Source organism: Tachypleus tridentatus, unplaced genomic scaffold, assembly GCF_004210375.1.
Source record: "Tachypleus tridentatus isolate NWPU-2018 unplaced genomic scaffold, ASM421037v1 Hic_cluster_2, whole genome shotgun sequence".
Taxonomy (NCBI): Eukaryota; Metazoa; Arthropoda; class Merostomata; order Xiphosura; family Limulidae; genus Tachypleus; species Tachypleus tridentatus.
In genome coordinates, this window is record NW_027467782.1 from 3,445,486 (window position 1) to 3,458,549 (window position 13,064).

General features: G+C 34.7%; 1 long non-coding RNA gene across 2 annotated transcripts; it reads right to left on the reverse strand.

The window, feature by feature from the left end:
• Positions 1-995: 995 nt before the first annotated feature.
• Positions 996-12,655, reverse strand: LOC143243190 (uncharacterized). 2 transcript variants are annotated; one of them, XR_013024156.1, is made up of 5 exons: positions 12,569-12,655; positions 7,677-7,840; positions 3,941-4,104; positions 1,755-1,987; positions 996-1,230 (listed from the first exon to the last, which is right to left on the reverse strand). It is a non-coding gene; the product is annotated as an uncharacterized LOC143243190 (long non-coding RNA). The 2 variants fall into 2 exon arrangements; XR_013024157.1 differs by lacking the exon at positions 3,941-4,104 and having other exon boundaries at positions 1,026-1,230.
• Between the last annotated feature and the right edge of the window lie 409 nt (positions 12,656-13,064).

Sequence of the window (13,064 nt, forward strand, 5' to 3'; positions counted from 1 at the left end):
CATACATTGACATACCAGAGAAATGATTAATAAATATTCTGTCAGACAGTTTTCGAACTGTCCCCCCCTCCGCTGGTACAGCGGTAAGTCTAGGATTTACAACGCTAAATTCAGGGATTCGATTCCCCTCAGCAGATAGCCCGATGTGGCTTTGCTATAAGAAAACACACACACAAACTTACGAACTGTGTAAGATACAGAAATAATAGTAACTGGACGGACCGTAAGGTTTAATATCCAGCACTGTCAAGGACTTGGAAGCGATGTGAAAATAACAGATTTATGGCCAGTAAGAACCACACCCACATTTTTCTGCTTTCCCCGTTCATATAAAATCAGACTTGAAATACTTACTTGGAGGACTACAACAAGGCGTTAGTTACCATGTACTCCCTCTCTTGGTGAGTATCGTCATGAGGACTGATGCAGAAGATAAGTGATTCCGAGTAAACGGAAAAGAAGCGCAGTAGCTTTGATGACTTTCCTATAAAAAACAGTTATTTATTCTCTTCTGACATTTATTTTCCTTTGGAAAGCTGTTTACATTTCTTTCCAATAAAATCTTTAATACGTTTCGGGCACTTTTGTTTCTAGTGATTCTGAGGTTAGGACTGATTTTTATTTTATAGATTTTGAAAAATCCTTTAAGCTGTATCTATTCATATTAATATTTAATCTTGTATAACAGTCACAACCTGATATAAATTTTATTGTAATAAGTTAATGTGTTTTTTAAGAATACACAGTTCTATAAATCACTTAACATCTGGGAATTCTGATGTATAGAAGTACATTAAAAGGTTAAGCTATTGGTTAAAAGAAAACAAAACAAACCTGAAACTGTTTACAGTTTTATTATCAATGTTCAAGTGTGAAATATGTTGAGGAGTGGTAATTGAAGTAATCAATAAAAATCTAAATAATTTCAAACAGGACAAACACCAGAACATTCTTGAATTTCTATGTTACTACTTAAAAAGATAGAATTACTTATAAAGTAAAAAATACAACAAATACTTCACTAAATATACTGATATTTTCCTATAGTTTTCTAGATACTCATATGTTTATTTTTCTTCAAATTTTAAAATAGTTTTTACCATCGCTGAGCTTGTTATTAAATCAGACAACCACTAATATCTACCTGACATGCGCAGTTTCTGAGGAATTGTCCATACGTAACTTCGTCATCAACATTCGTACAACGTTGACTGAGAAGACAGTGTTACCCTAAAAAAATATCAACATTTCTATTTAAATTCCCGTCCGTCTACATCTATGTACATACGTATATATGTGTATATATAAATACAGTTATCATAGTAAATGGTGCGAGAAAGTGTATGAGAACCTACGTAAATTATTTATATATACATCAACTTGTAGTGATTTGAGTCGAGGAACCTAATGGTATATGATGAGTTATACACCAGCAAATAGTACAAAATAGTAGACCAAGACTTGGCGGTTGGTTGCGATGACTACTTGACTTCCATCTGGTCTTTCTGCTACATTATGGCTGACTAGCGCAAATAGCCCTCGTGTAGCAGTGACTAAAGACTAATTGTAAGATTGTATAATACTGTAGAGTAAGTGTGTTACATGAGTTTTGATTTTCTATGTTTGTATAGTAAGTGTTCTGCTAAGAACAATTTAACAATAACAAACCGTTATGTCACATTCTGATACATAGTGTTATTAATTCATAACAAGTTAGTGTAGAATATCCTGTTTGTTGTTGACATTATTCATACCTGTTATACTGTTATTTACAAAGTTAATGTTGTACTTTGACTTCATCCATAGCTTTTCACAGTCAACATGAGAAGTGAAGCCGTCATAAACAGGAGACAGATGAACTGATGGACAGACACCACTGTTCACAGTATGTATAAAACAAGCAGTACATAATGTTCTCTGTCCAATCAAATATTGTCTACAGCTGCTTTCAAAGTCGGGCTTCACTGATAGGTGTTGATATCGCATTCTGTAACATTATAAAAGGATGAGATAAAAAGTCTGTCAAAAGTAAACCTCTAAGAAAATTGTACAAAAAACGAGGCTTGAGTATTTACTATGTCAAGAAATGAGAATTAGATAACAAATACAACAATATGATTTGGGATTAGAAGTTAAAAAAACAGTAAATAAATTGTCTATTGTTAAAACACGTCTATAAGCTCTGAGATTAAGGGTTAAAAACAACAGGTAAATTGTATAATGTAGAATCTTGTCAGACTTTACATATAAACAAACATGAAAGTTTCGATTGGTTTCTCACATCTTTGTGACTTACACTCAATAAATCTTACAAAAGTATAAAGTCTAAAGTATATCTGAGTGAAATTGTTCGTACAGATTTATAATTATTATTTAAAGTTGTATGTTGTTCAGATGTACCAGTGAAGTAGTCAACTGGGCATGTATGATGTTCAGTTGTACAGGGTAATTTAGTGAACCAGGTATCTGTGTTGTTCAGTTGTAGAGGTTGTAAGGGTAATTTAGTGAACCAGGTATCTGTGTTGTTCAGTTGTAGAGGGTAATTTGAACCAGGTATCTGTGTTGTTCAGTTGTACAGGATAATTTAGTGAACCACGTATCTACGTTGTTCAGTTGTACAGGGTAATTTAGTGAACCAGGTATCTGTGTTGTTCAGTTGTAGAGGGTAATTTAGTGAACCAGGTATCTGTGTTGTTCAGTTGTAGAGGGTAATTTAGTGAACCAGGTATCTACGTTGTTCACTTGTACAGGGTAATTTGAACCAGGTATCTGTGTTGTTCAGTTGTACAGGATAATTTAGTGAACCAGGTATCTATGTTGTTCAGTTGTAGAGGGTAATTTAGTGAACCAGGTATCTACGTTGTTCACTTGTACAGGGTAATTTGGTGAACCAGGTGTCTGTGTTGTTCAGTTGTACAGGGTAATTTAGTGAACCAGGTATCTCTGTTGTTCTGTTGTATAGGGTAATTTAGTCAACCAGGTATCTATGTATGTTGTTCAAAGCTATTAATAAAGTGGTAAACGAGGAATGCATGTTGCTCAAAGCTATTAATAAAGTAGTGAACAAAGAATGTATGTTGTTCAAAGCTATTAATAAAGTAGTAAACAAGGAATGTATGTTGTTCAAAGCTATTAATAAAGTTGCAAACAAGGAATGTATGTTGTTCAAAGCTGTTAATAAAGTAGCAAACAAGGAATGTAAGTTGTTCAAAGCTATTAATAAAGTAGTAAACCAGGAATGTACGTTGTTCAAAGCTATTAATAAAGTAGTAAACCAGGAATGTACGTTGTTCAAAGCTATTAATAAAGTAGTTAACCAGGAATGTACGTTGTTCAAAGCTATTAATAAAGTAGTAAACCAGAAATGTATGTTGTTCAAAGCTATTAATAAATATTAAACCAGGAATGTATGTTGTTCAAAGCTATTAATAAAGTAGTAAACCAGGAATGTATGTTGTTCAAAGCTATTAATAAAGTAGTAAACCAGGAATGTACGTTGTTCAAAGCTATTAATAAAGTAGTAAACCAGGAATGTATGTTGTTGAGTGGTTACAGGAAAGTAGTCAACACGATATGTATGTTTTACAGATACTTACGTAAAGTTGTCAATCAGGCATATATATTGAACAGATGTACTAGTAATGTTTAGTCGCACGGTTGAGTGCCCCAAGTGAAAATTACGGTTTGCCTGTCAGGGTGTAAATTCGGCCTTTCTCCTAGTTATAGCTCAGCTAAAATTGGAGGGAAGACCTTCTCGTGGTTTATGACGCTTCCATACACGACACTGCAGATAGCAGTTTGCCCTTGTTTTGACAGTACAATAAGCATGTTTTGTTTCATCAATTGTTGAATAGCTTTCCTTGTCTGTTTCTGTACTTAATTAATTCAAACACTAAATATTAAAAATGTGTTGGTAAAAGAGTAACATACGAGTACTTACCATGAAGAACTCGATAGGACTGTATCGATACGACTCGTGTATCTGTATGAAATTTGGCAAACTTTCAGTACACATAATATATATTTGTGCTGACATTTAGTGATTCAATAAAGAGGAACATTGAGTGGTACATGTTGTCTTCATTTGTTTGATAACAATGTTACCTGCAAAGTAAAACTTACTTTAATGATATCGAGAAAACCCATTTGTAGAGAAATATATATGTAAAAACGGCTAGTTGGGGTTGAGAAGATATTTTACGTCAAGGAGCGAACAACGTTTCGACCTTCTTCGGTCATCGTCAGGTTCACAAAGAAAGAGGTAACTGACCGGAAGCTGACCACGTTGTTCGCTCCTCTACGTAAAATATTTTCTCAACCCAAACGAGCCGTTTTTACACATATAAAACTTACTTTGTATGTAATGCTATTGAGTAACATAACAAATTAACAATGACAGAATGAACAGACAAACATTACGACAGTGGTTTTGAAGCGTGTGTCGCGGACACCTATGAACATCGATCAAGCAAGTTCCTTTTGGCTGTGATCTGTCTAGCAGTGTCTAGTTAGCACGAGCAATACATTCCCGATACTTAGTCACATAGTAAAAATTTCAATCTGCCCGCGAGACCAGTTCAGGGTGTAAATTCGGCCTTTCTGCTAGCTATAGCTTAACTAAAATTCGGGGAAAGACCTTCTTGTGGTTTTTGTTGTTTCTATGCACGACACTGCAGATAGCAGTTTGCCCTTATTTCGACAGCAAAATAACCACGTTTTATTTTATCAACGGGTAAATAAATTTCCGTATCTGTTTATGTCAGTGGTGCACAAAATCAGGCCCGCGATGTCCAACAGGAAACTCAAACATAGAGAGTTCGCGCATTTAGAGTTCGCGAAGATTAAGCGCTATAGAAGAATATGCATTAGATTAGGCACTGGTTCCATATTTGTGTCGAGCAATAAAGAAAATTTGATAAGAAAATCTCGTTAATGCATAGGCATATAATCTTTGGCTTAATGACGTAATATTTCCTTAATTACGAAATCTCACGCGTTCCAATTGTTCTTCGAGATTTACTTACGAGCCCTATTTTGATATTATTTCGTCACAAAAATGGTAGCTAATCGTAAAAGAAAAGTTGATGACAAAAACCGGCAGTTTCATGATGATTGTACTGCACAGTACTGTTTTCTTTAAGAACAGAAGAACGTGGTTTGTCTGCTGTGTCATTCGACAGTAGCAGTGGCGAAGGTATTCAATATAAAGTGTCATTATGAGTCGAAGCATAAAGATTTCCACAACGTAGTCATTGATGAACGAACAGCTCGAATAGAATCTCTGCGGCAGTCGCAGAACGTTTTCTCAAAGCAGTCAGCAGATTTAGGTGCAGCATGTGAGGTCAGTTACGATATTTCGTTGATGATAGCGAAATCTGGCCAACCGTTCATTGATGGTTATTTTGTCAAGCAATGCATGATTACTGTATCGGAAAAGTTGTGTCCGGAAGCAGTCCGCAAGCTACAGATGGTGGCTTTGAATCGTACGACAGTTCAGTGAAGAATTTCACACCTCTCAGCAGATGTGACAAGACCGCTTTCAAATAAAGCAGCCAACTTTGTCTACTTCTCTTTAGCAGCAGACGAGTCGACTGACATCAGTTCAACAGCACAGCAACTAGTTTTTTTTTCATGGTGTGTCGTCATCGTTTGATATCACAGAGGAACAAATCAGCATGGTTCCATGAAGGGTCAGACAACTGGGTCTGCTCTGTTCGAGGAGACAGTAGTATAGTAGTGTTTCATTGGATTTCACGAAACTGGTAAGTGTGACAATGATGGAGCACCAGCCATGACCGGAGAAAGTAGCGGGCTGGTAGCACTGTTGATGAAGCATTGAGGAAAGCAGAACAATAGTTGGTGAAGTTGCACTGCATTATTCACCAACAGAACCTGTGCATTAAAGAACTTCGTTTTCAGGCACTGATGGCGTTAGTGACGAAAACCATTAAATTCATCAAATCACGAGGGCTCAATCACAGTCAGTTTCAAAGTCTTCTTGAAAAAAATTGATTAAGACTATGGTGACCTTGTGTATCACTGTGAAGTACGCTGGCTGAGTCGAGGGAAGATGCTCAGAAGATTATTGGAGTTGATTAATGAACTGACAGAATTCCTCAGAAGCAAGAACAAAGATAGAAATACTTTCCATGACTGATCCAACATGGTAAGCTGATTTGACCTTTCTGGTCGACATAACACAACACTTGAATGATCTGAATTTGAAGTTGCAAGGCAAAATCAGCTTGTCTGTCAGCTTGCAAATTACGCCTCAGCTTTCAGGACAAAGTTGCAGTTATTCTGGCAGCAAACAACATCAGGCAACTTCGCGCACTTTCCCACTTTTCAGTCACAGCTACAGAAGAATCAGGACATTGACACACAAGTTTATGTTGGGAAGCTAGATACTTTGATCCAATCCTCCAACTCACGGTTTCACTCACGACTTTGACCAATGCAGATTGTTGATGAAACTTTTTGCTGATCCGTTCAGTGTGTCAGTGGATGACTTTTCAGCAGAATATCAGCTTGAACTTACTGATATCGAAGCATCTGATGAACTGCGTGTTATTTACCGAGAAAACAGTTTGTTTGACTTCTACAAAACGTTGCCTGATACATTTGCTAATCTGAAAGAGAACGCACTTGTCCACACCACTTGTGAACAGGCTTTCTCGTATATGAAACTGAATAAAACAACACTCGCAATCAGCTGACTGATGATCATCTGGAAGCAATCTTGCGTCTTTCCACGTCAAGCTGAACATTTCTAAGTTCGTAGATGACATGCAGCACCATCCATCGCATTGACTTTGTGACAGTTGACGTATTGTAACATTTCTCAGAATAATGTGCAAACACTTTAATGTAATCGTCATTTGTGTGTTCTTAAATGTGATGTCCATCTTGTGTGAAACAACTGTGGGACGATTTTAATCTTCACTTTTTGTGGCCCCTGACTCTAAAAGTTTGTGCACCACTGGTTTATACCATCGTCCCTAAGACATATGTCCAGCAACGGCCACTTGCGAACTCTCTCTTTCTTCATCTGAAGATGATCTTGGAAGGTCGAAATGTTTTTCTCTCCTTCTCAGTAAAAGTGTTAGTACCCATACCAGCCATTCAGATATACATTTTATCTGAAGTAGGTTTCTCATCATCAAGATTTTGTTTACTTTAAATACTGAATCTGTAAAATATTGAAAACTTTATCTCTGTTCCCTTCTGTTGTATGAATCTATTTCTTCATCTTCAATATAGTTATACCATTAATCATCAACCTTGAAATTTGCTTTTTTTCAGAATGCATTCTTCGAAACGTGAATCCAAAGTATCTCCACTTTAAAGAACCAAACCAAAATGTTCAAAAGTTGTTAGATTATCAGATTTGTCTGAAGATACTATTGCTTTGATTTACATTGGGCTGAAGCTACACGAGGGCTATCAACGCTAGTCGTATGTAATTTAGCAGTGAAAGAATAGAGGTACCTCATCATCACCATCCACTAACCACTCTTTCACAAACGAATAGTGAGATTGACCCTAACAATGTTCTCCCTCCCCACACAGACATCATAAAGGGTGAGCATGTTTGGTGGAGTTGGATCAAGAATTTCGTACAAAACATCAACAGAACATAAATTTTACTGGAAAAGTTCAAAGTGTTCTGTACTAACCTTAGAATGATTGATACCAGTGTTGATTGCACCGATGTACTGAACAAGTGGAACTAATAGAACGAAGACAAATTGTGCAGTGTGAACATGTCCAAAATTTGAGGCTGAATTGACTGATTAACAGCATTCATTCCTTGTTTCATCCTGGCGACCAGATTGTTAACCTATGTAATTATAACATAAATAATCAGTGTAAATCAGTGATAGCTAAAGGTCTTCAGTTCTCTCTTCCACCACGTAAACTCTATGTACCTAACATAGTTTACACTTTCAAATCACAATACAGACACCTAAAGGACCTTCTTGTGAAAGACAAAATAACTCTTTATCGATTGAGTAACATTTTTATGACGAAAATAAAGAACTCTGCCTTTTCTACTTCTTATGATTTTATCCCTAATGTTCGTCCTTATCGTTTAAGCCCTGAAGAAATATTTTAAAAGAACTGTCGTTAAATAAAAATATTTATGTTACATCGTCCGACAATAACATTGTTATTCTTAACTAAAATAATTACTTGATCAAAATGGTCGTTATTCTTGACAACTCTACCACTTTTAAATTCCTTATCAAAGCCTATTCATTATCATCCAACGTGAGGAAACATTCCAAAGATATCTGATTGAACTTAGAAAGAAAAATATCGTGGACATTTGACTGATGATGATTACGATACGTACGACAAACCTTTGTTAATGAAAGAACAGAGTTTTAAAGTTCTGACCTCATAACAAGAACCAGACTTTCACTAGGACTAAATCTGCTTATATATTTATTGATGTAATTTGTAAATATAATTTTAAGGAAAGAAGTTACACAACTCTTAATTTATAAATAAACGATAACACACTTAATAGACCAAAAATAATGTTTGCTTCACACAATGAGAACAGTTTTCCACTGCATAAATTACTGTATAAAATAATATTTTTGTCTTAGAAAATTACACATTTTTCTAAAGTTTTCAGTACAACGCTATCTGAAACAGCCCAGTATATACTAACTCTAATTGCTGAGCCTCACAGGTTGCAGAGTAAAATGAATATTAATAATTGTCTGACTTTTGTTTCTTATTTCAAGAATTTAACTGAGATTTTTAGAATCATCTTATGTGAATATACAATTAAAATATTCATACAAAACTTTATACCTACAAATTGTACTGGTCGAAATACCTATGAAATGTAAGGTGGGTAATTTTTTGCTATAAAATTTTGTTCTTTCTTCTCAAAGTTCGGCTTTTATTTTAATGTCTGGTCTCCATAGTTACTATATGCAAATATTCAGTAATTTTGTGGTTCCACTTTATTGTTGCCTTTCTTCACAGTTTGTATTGGTTTCAAGTGTAACTATACTCTTGAATCAGTTGTTGTAACAAAGTGACGTAAGCCAAAAAGAAGGAAATGATGCAAAAATAAAACTGATAAGTGAGGGGTAGCAATGGGAAAGGCCTGGCATGGCCAAGCGCGTAAGGCGTGCGACTCGTAATCCGAGGGTTGCGGGTTCGCGCCCGCGTCGCGCTAAAACATGCTCGCCCTCCCAGCCGTGGGGCATATAATATGACGGTCAATCCCACTATTCGTTGGTAAAAGAGTAGCCCAAGAGTTGGCGGTGGGTGGTGATGACTAGCTGCCTTCCCTCTAGTCTTACACTGCTAAATTAGGGACGGCTAGCACAGATAGCCCTCGAGTAGCTTTGTGCGAAATTAAAAAAAAACAAACAAACAAACTATTTTTATCCTTGCAATTTGATATTCATATGTCTATTATTCATATCTTTATAACTATCTGGCTTCAATATCTTTATTCTTCACCTCTTTTCTAACTATTAATTCTTTAGATCTCCATTTTGCATTATCTTAACGACTGTTTGACATCGTCTTGCTATTTGAACGTCACAAATCTATGCTTCATAATTTTATAACTATTTGACATACAACTTTTAATTATTTGATATGCAGATCTCTATTCTTCCTCGTCTTCCTAACTATTTGACACTGAAATGTTTATTCTTGTCCTTTTATGTGTTTAATACCCAGATCTCTATTCTTTGTTATGTTACTCACAACTTCCCATCCACATCTCTATTGTTCTTCGTTTTGCTATATCAAATCAATATATCTATTATTCATATCTTTATAACTATCTGGATTCTATATTTTTATTCTTCAACTCTGTTTTAACTGTTTTGACATCCATATTTCTATTATTTATCGTCTTAACTATTTGACACACAAATCTCTATTTTTGTTCTTCTTTCTATACAACACCCAAATCCCTATTATACATTGTATTAAAGACCACAGTACTGTATTTTTGATCGTCTTGCTATTTGAACTTCATATGTCTATTCTTCATATTGTTATAACTATCTGATTTCCACATCATTATTCTAACTGTTTGACATCTACATCTTTATTCTTCATCGTCTCACTAACTATCTGGCAACCAAATATTTATTGTTCACCTCTTTTCTAACTATCAGATCTCCATTTTGCATTATCTTACCGACTGCTTGATATCCACGTCTCTATTTTTAATCGTCTCACTAACTATCTGACAACCAAATATTTATTGTTCACCTCTTTTCTAACTATCAGGTCTCCATTTTGCATTATCTTACCGACTGCTTGATATCCACGTCTCTATTTTTAATCGTCTCACTAACTATCTGGCAACCAAATATTTATTGTTCACCTCTTTTCTAACTATCAGATCTCCATTTTGCATTATCTTACCGACTGCTTGATATCCACGTCTCTATTTTTTAATCGTCTCACTAACTATCTGGCAAACCAAATATTTATTGTTCACCTCTTTTCTAACTATCAGATCTCCATTTTGCATTATCTTACCGACTGCTTGATATCCACGTCTCACTAACTATCTCAAATATTTGTTGATCTCCATTTTGCATTATCTTACCGACTGCTTGATATCCACGTCTCTATTTTTAATCGTCACTAACTATCTGGCAACCAAATATTTATTGTTCACCTCTTTTCTAACTATCAGATCTCCATTTTGCATTATCTTACCGACTGCTTGATATCCACGTTCTTCTATTTTTAATCGTCTCACTAACTATCTGGACAACCAAATATTTATTGTTCACCTCTTTTCTAACTATCAGGTCTCCATTTTGCATTATCTTACCGACTGCTTGATATCCACGTCTCTATTTTTTAATCGTCTCACTAACTATCTGGCAACCAAATATTTATTGTTCACCTCTTTTCTAACTATCAGATCTCCATTTTGCATTATCTTACCGACTGCTTGATATCCACGTCTCTATTTTTAATCGTCTCACTAACTATCTGGCAACCAAATATTTATTGTTCACCTCTTTTCTAACTATCAGATCTCCATTTTGCATTATCTTACCGACTGCTTGATATCCACGTCTCTATTTTTAATCGTCTCACTAACTATCTGACAACCAAATATTTATTGTTCACCTCTTTTCTAACTATCAGATCTCCATTTTGCATTATCTTACCGACTGCTTGATATCCACGTCTCTATTTTTAATCGTCTCACTAACTATCTGGCAACCAAATATTTATTGTTCACCTCTTTTCTAACTATCAGATCTCCATTTTGCATTATCTTACCGACTGCTTGATATCCACGTCTCTATTTTAATCGTCTCACTAACTATCTGACAACCAAATATTTATTGTTCACTTCTTTTCTAACTATCAGGTCTCCATTTTGCATTATCTTACCGACTGCTTGATATCCACGTCTCTATTTTTAATCGTCTTGCTAACTATTTGACACCCAAATCCCTATTATTCATTGTATTACTGACCACTTCTCACCAAGATCTATATTCTTCATCGTCTTGCTATTTGAACTTCATATATCTATTCTTTATAATTTTTATATATCTGACATCCATATCGTTATTCTTAACCAACTTAACAATTGAGACTAAATCTTTTATTCTCAGGTTGGAAAGAAATGGTATAGTCAAGGCTTCTTATTATAAACAAAACATGATCATGCTTGTATAAAAAATAACTCACAAATTGAATATTTAGTTCACTGTTTTATATTGTCCCGACAAGTTGATAAGTTTCCATGTTTTGTATCGTTTAGAAACAGGTTTGTTTAAATAACGTTATTGTTGTAAGGCCTCATTCAACCAAGTGCTAACAATGTTACTAACTCGGTACAGGATGTTTTAAAGTGAAACAAAAGGATGGCGTTAAATTTATCAGTAATCAAGTGCATTCTAAACTACGATTTTGTAACCTGCTCAACGCAATACCTTTAACTCAGTCAATAATAAAACAATAATATTGATTTTTTAAATAATAATACCAGTACCTGAATGGCGTTGACCATATTTAATCCTTGAAACATTTGAAAATGTGTCTGAATGTTTGTCGTTTTCAACACCAAAAAGTAATGATATTCTACATGATTACAAAGTTTCAACAAATCCGTTCGTTTTTGAATAAGATATAAAACAAAAAGTAGTGTACAAAATCGGTCTCCATGGTAACAAATATGATTTTTTTCGTGAACTTGCTGTTATCTTTGACATCGGCCCTCCAAATATTAATCACTTCTGAGTTGGGTCATAGTCCAATTGTATACTAACTTTCGTTCAAATCTACCCAAATGTTTTCGAGAAATATTGCTGATAAACACACACACACACATGGATGCAAACATAACCCCAGTTTACCTTTGATTTCGGTGACAATAATGATGTTGAAACTGCTTGAACAATAGCAGTATGATGTTTAAGCTCCATGTAACAAGAGCTAAATTGAGTAATTAATATAGTACCAAGTAGGTAAGGTTTAAAACTAAACCCATCGTAACAAGGCACAACAAATAAATAAAATAAGATTCGTATTATTCTCAAATACTTACCTCAACCTATCAAGTAGTAAAGTTTGAGTGGAGCATCCTTACTGAAAACAGACTGCAATGTAGCAGGAGACATTCTATGAACATCCAGTTTTGCTCGTACATTTTGAGGAATAATGTAGTTTTACATAACCAGTCCTGTAAATAAAATAACTCAAGACTCAAAATGCTTACGAATTAGACATACTTTGAATAACGATGAAAATATTTTAGTAAGACACTAGAAATCAAAACGCATCCTGCAGAGTTGTGTTGTTCTTTGTGTATCTTATGGTATTTTAAAATAATACTTTGAAGGCTTATATAAATGAATTAATGGCTGTATTTTCATTCCTTATATTAAATACAAGTGGGTAATAACAATTTTCTTTTAAATTCTACAAAGTTTAAAATATTCTTAAATTACTACTTACACCTATCACACAAATTTGATAAGTAGTAAACATCTTCAACTTGGAAGGTATACGTAAGTGATTAAATTATTATAAATTACACAAAG